General features: G+C 35.2%; 1 protein-coding gene and 1 long non-coding RNA gene across 2 annotated transcripts in view; one reads left to right on the forward strand and one right to left on the reverse strand.

Annotated features, from left to right (window-relative positions):
- The window catches only part of TRDN (triadin), a 403,209-nt gene that overhangs the window by 81,299 nt on the left and 315,910 nt on the right, over nt 1–6,000 (reverse strand). The gene's annotated exons all lie outside the window — the stretch shown is intronic.
- Nucleotides 1–6,000, forward strand: part of LOC121030001 (uncharacterized) — a 70,370-nt gene that overhangs the window by 40,823 nt on the left and 23,547 nt on the right. Inside the window, exon 3 of the long non-coding RNA XR_005790021.1 lies at nt 1,787–1,858. This is a non-coding gene — a long non-coding RNA (uncharacterized LOC121030001). The remainder of the gene's footprint in view (nt 1–1,786; nt 1,859–6,000) is intronic.

Raw genomic sequence — 6,000 nt, forward strand, 5'->3', positions numbered from 1 at the left:
TTTTGTCTAGAAACTGCATTCCAACTTAATATCATTGTAGGATAAACACATAGTTTTAGAAAGTATCCAAATAATGTTCATGATACATTGCCAATCAAGGTAATGGTTGACTATATTTTAATGTTTTCCAGTTCTTCCTCTTGTTTAAACAATTTTGCTTAGGCTGTATACTTCTTTCCTGGCAAAAAGTCTTGTTTTGATTAATGGAAGGGCCCTGCTACGTTATGATTTTTCCTTCCTTCAAACAGCAGAAAAACTGACCTCCTCATTGGGATACGTTTTGAGAACAGACTGTGTTATCTGAGATAGTGCTCTCTGGCTTTATTTGAGTGGTAGCCTAATAGAGTCTCATTTTCTGGAGTTACAAAACAAACAAACAAACAAACAAAACCCACAAAAAACAAAACAAAAAAAAACCCACCTCATTTGTTTAACAGCAGAATTTTATATAGTAGAGAATTACATAACCATTCACACCCTACTTCCTATAATACTTGAATGCATATCCTGTAAAAAGTGATATCACTGCTCTTATCGCACTTCAACACTCCCTACCACATATTCCTCTCTTTTTATTTCACACATTCACTAAACTGGGTAGGGCACATGCTATTCTGTTGCTTTCCATGTGCTCTAATGTTATATAACAATTTTTATACAATTTTAATTTAATTTTTATTTATTGTCTATGTCCCCATCTTAGATTTTAATTTCCACAAGAGCAGTAACTATGTCTTGTGCACTATTCAAATATCAACATTTATTTACATATCTGACATGTGGCATATGATCAATAAATACTGTGGAATGAGTGGATAAATGAACAAAACGGTGACTACAGAAGGACCGAATGCTCCCTCTTGCGTATCTAAAGTCCTAGAAGAAATTCATTTATCTCACGCTTCCAGAGCTAGAAATAAAATTTCAGTGTCCCAGGATGGGTTTCGTAAACATGTTACTCATCAGGTAGAGCAATCTATTTGAAAGCGCCTTACTTCTTACTACACATGGCTCTCTCCCCCTCAATTACATTGTTATTGTAATCTTGACATGGGATTATCTTAGTCTTAATGTGTGTCGAGAGATCTTCTGAGAAACATAAAAGTTGTTGAGAATGTTTTTTTTTCCAACGTTTATTTATTTTGGGGACAGAAAGAGACAGAGCATGAACGGGCGAGGGGCAGAGAGAGAGGGAGACACAGAATCGGAAACAGGCTCCAGGCTCTGAGCCATCAGCCCAGAGCCCGACGCGGGGCTCGAACTCACGGACCGCGAGATCGTGACCTGGCTGAAGTCGGACGCTTAACCGACTGCGCCACCCAGGCGCCCCTGTTGAGAATATTTTTATCAGTACGTTATGATTTTTATGAGTACAATACAACCAGAATCAACTTCTATCTTGTACACAGAATTTTACAAGCTCTCTTATGAACATGCACTATCCAACATGCGTGTGCCCATGGACCCTCACACTATATACAAATACTGACTTTTGGTATTGTGTAAAAACACTTACAACATGACCTCACAAGTTACGAGTTCATGGGAAGTGTAAAAAGGAGGATTTGAATCATACAATATGGCTTTAAGAGCAAGTTCACTTGCTCAAGTTTTGTGACCTTGGGCATTACTTAAAACCTTAAATCTCAAATTTGTCATTCCTAAAATGGAGAAAATAATGTTGTAAAATTAATGAGAATTATAAGTGATGTATGGAAAGCACTTTATTATTTTAAATTGTACTCATAAACTTAAATTGCATAGTGATTTTCATTTTTTCTTACAGAATTGGGCTTTTACCCTTGAAGATGCAAAGCAGGAGTTGATATGTGAGATTATTGTTAAAGGATTTTCTAAGGTGAGCATCTCCTTTATTAGGCTACTTGCTAATTCAGAGCTCAGTGCCTTCATTTTGAAAATAGCATTACTACTGAAGGTTAAGTCTTTAATTTTTGAGTCACAAATGGATGCCTGTTCCTAGTCATATAAAAATGACAAATGTATATATATGTATATCTATGTATATGTATATATATCTATATATGTATATCTATCTATATATGCATGTGTGTGTATATATATATATATGTTAAGGAATATATGTATTTATATTTAAGTTTAGTCCAACGGCTTCATTGAGAAACTTCAAGAAACTAAGGACAACGGTTAATGCTGGAGATTGGGACCTGGAGGCCAGAATAGGAATTGTTATTTTCATCCAATTTTTACGGTTTGAAATTTTTTTTTTACCACTGATTATTATCATATAATAATAAAATATCTGATTTGCATAAACATTTGTCACTTGAGCCCTTCATTTTGGGCTCCACATGCAAGCGTTGCAGAAACATGGAATCAAGAAATCCCCACGCTGAGTTGTTGAGACAGACAGCCTGTCATTTCATATGCAGCACTGACTTTTCCAGGCTGTTGATTTCATTTATGAAATGTAAATTGCTGATGGGCCTGGGGAAGGGAGCTTCATTAATGATTTTTCAATGTCATCAACACTATGTTCTCAAGTAAAACGGGCCGACCAAACTTCATCATGCTTGTGCTTGAGTCAGAGAAGGGCAGCCATGGAGACCAACTCTGTTTAGGAGTCTCTGTTTTGTTTTCATGAAATTAAAAGAAATCTATACAATATATAAATTCCAAGAATCGACATTATTTTAAGAATGCCTCTCTTTTAGATAGTTTGTAAGGAGAAGGTGACTATCACTGACTTTTCTTTTTTCACTTTATTTTGTTATCATTTTCACATTTGCTTGTTAGTACATAGTGGCCTGATACGTACAAATAACAACCATAATCAGATTTGTCAACCAATGATATTTTCCTCATGGCACTCACTAAATAAGTGTATTTTATGCATTATTTATATTGTATTTATGTAATATGAAATATTTGTGTTTATTTGATCTGTAACCCCAGTAGCGTATAAACGTCATGAGTCCTGAGATGAGTTATTATTTCCTCTGCTGAATCATAGCACATAGATCAGTGTTTTGTGCAGAATAAGGATCAAAATATTTGTTGCAAAAATGAAGAAATTATCTTATATAATCCTCACATGCCTCTTCTACGAGATACATACTACTATTACACCCACTTTACAGATAACAATACTAAGGCTCCATAATTTGTCTAAGTTCATTTTCCCTAATAAGTGACAAAACTGGTCTTTGAATACTGTTTTTTATGACCACCTTCAAAACCTTAAGCACTTATAATGAAAACAGCTATAATTACTGTTGCTACAGAAAGAATAAAAACTTTTAAACATTTCATACATAAAAACATTATAGTAAGCCACATTCCGTATCTTACAGGTAGGTTGCTATTTACCTAGGGTATTTTATGTAAACAAAAACAATTATTAACAGTTTTTATTATTTAGTTGACATAAACAATTTAGCCACTAAAGTGGCTAAACAATTTAGCCACTAAAGTTTCTATTTTTTTCAACCACCATATTGAACATGATTCAATATCATGTTGTATAAATTAGCTTCCTAAATTAGGCTGGTCAAACTAAATAAATAGATTGAGCATTGATAAAAAATTGATAGCTGTCTGATACACTCCTGTGGTTGTATTCCATATTTAATGGCACTGGAAGGTTTTACATTTAAAAGCAGGTCACCAAGTCCATTTTTGTAAAATATACAGAAGAACTTCAGCAGTCAGTTGTTTGTGAGTTTTGGTCTGAGGGAGTCTGGAAACCTGGTGGCTAAGGACACAACTCATACTGCCAGTGGGTGTCCCAGATCCAACCCAGGTGTCTATGTGACCTGAGCAAGTCACTTTCAGTGCTTCAATGTTCACATTAATAAAAAAGGATGCTGTAAGGGGACCTAGTGGCTCAGTCATTTGAGCATCTGACTTCGGCTCAGGTCGTGATCTCATGGTTCATGATTTTGAGCCCACATCGGGCTTGAGGCCATCAGCACAGAGCCCTTTTGGGATCAACTGTCCCCCCCACACTCCCTTTCTCTGTCTCTCCCTTACTCGTCCACTCTCTCTCTGCCTCTCAAAAATAAATAAACATTTAAAAAAAAGGATGCTGTAAAAATTAAACTGAACACTACATGTGAGGCGTTTAGAACAGAATCAGATACAATGCAAGTAGCGCACATTATTCTCTTGATACTTTAAACTATGTTTCTTATATTTTTCTACCATACTGCTAAATAAAATATATTTTAAATATATATTTTTAAATAAGACAATTAAAATTTTGTGTATTTAATAGAAGTTAGTGTTCATAAATTTCTTCTAAACCCATGTTTTTTATATCATTTGAGTAATCATTTGCAATTTCTAATGAAAATCTGCCACTAGTGTGCACACATACACATTTACAGGACTGTACTATGGCTCTCATTATATTACTTAAAACCAGGGCACCTGGGTGGCTCTGTCAGTTAAACATTTGACTCTTGATTTTTGGCTCAGGTCATGATCTCATGGTTTGTGGGATGGAGCCCCGTGTTGGCTTCTGCCGTGACTCCCTCTTTCTCTGCCCCTCTTCTGTCCATGCTTTCTCTCTCTCAAAAATAAATAAACAAACATAAAAAAATAAATTATATGCAAAACACACACACACACACACACACACACACACACCCATACACTTTCACATTTTGTTGTTTCCTTGATGCTTTATGGGAGGGGACAGAGAACTACTGTCATTCCAAGTAACTTGGCTTCAAAATTTGGGATTAGGGAAAATTCAGACTGAACTCATGTTTTTTCATGTCCCGAGAGGACTTGTTTTGCACACATTTCATTTGTTTTGATAGGTAGCATTTGATTTCGTCTGCTGTGGACACATTACTTTGTAGCCCAGGTAAATACAATTGTGAGAAAGAAAAAATCTGACTACCTTTAGGTTTGACTTGGAACTTCTTCAGTTTACAGACTTCCAGAAGAAGAAACTGTCCCAAGTTTAGGTGATGTCACGTAGAGAACCAACACCTGGCATCATCTCCTCCATGACTTTTCATCTTATCTGCGCATACATTTCTTTACTTCAATATTCTATGGACTATTTAATATTTTCCTTCTTCTTTTTTAACCATGTCCTTATGGTTTTGAAATATTACACATCCTCTATGCTTCTATTTTTCCTGCTTGAGTTTCTAAAGTTGTATCATATTTGTTTATAAAGTGAGGAATCCTCCGTTCAAAATAAAGGGGCAAGGTGATGGTATTCTCAAGTAATTAGGCAACCTCATAAAAGTAAGGACTTGCAGAGATCATTTTGTACTGCAGTTGGAGAAAAACAGACACACAAACCGACTAAACAAAAAATCCCTTGGTTTGAAATTTATTTCCTTTTTATTAATCAATGATTTAATATGAGGCATCTGAAATTCTAAATTTTAATTTTTTCACCTTATGAAATGGAAAATTATATTAACTGATGTATTTGTGGCTAAGATTAGATTAAATAATTGAATAAACATTTTACGAGCACTCATATACTAATATCTAAATAGCAGATACCCATAGATTGGATAAAAAACTTTGATATCCCTTGTCTAAGGCAGCACTGGAGGCCACTTTATATTTCCTCTTTTCCAGCCCTCTTTTTCAAATATTGTAAGATTTTCTTGGACAGACTTTTGTCTTGCTCATCTTTGGAAACACAGCATCTAAAATATCCCCAGACTATACCAACATTCAAAATTTGTTATTGATACAAAACAAAGAAAAATGTGGTTTAAAGATGTCAGGAAATGGCACAAAAACAGACACATAGACCAATGGAATAGAATAGAAACCCCAGAACTAGACCCACAAACGTATGGCCAACTCATCTTTGACAAAGCAGGAAAGAACATCCAATGGAAAAAAGACAGTCTCTTTAACAAATGGTGCTGGGAGAACTGGACAGCAACATGCAGAAGGTTGAAACTAGACCACTTTCTCACACCATTCACAAAAATAAACTCAAAATGGATCAAGGACCTGAATGTGAGACAGGAAACCATC

The sequence above is a fragment of the Herpailurus yagouaroundi genome, unplaced genomic scaffold (genome assembly GCF_014898765.1).
Source record: "Herpailurus yagouaroundi ecotype Mexico unplaced genomic scaffold, PumYag 139, whole genome shotgun sequence".
In the NCBI taxonomy this organism is placed as follows: Eukaryota; Metazoa; Chordata; class Mammalia; order Carnivora; family Felidae; genus Herpailurus; species Herpailurus yagouaroundi.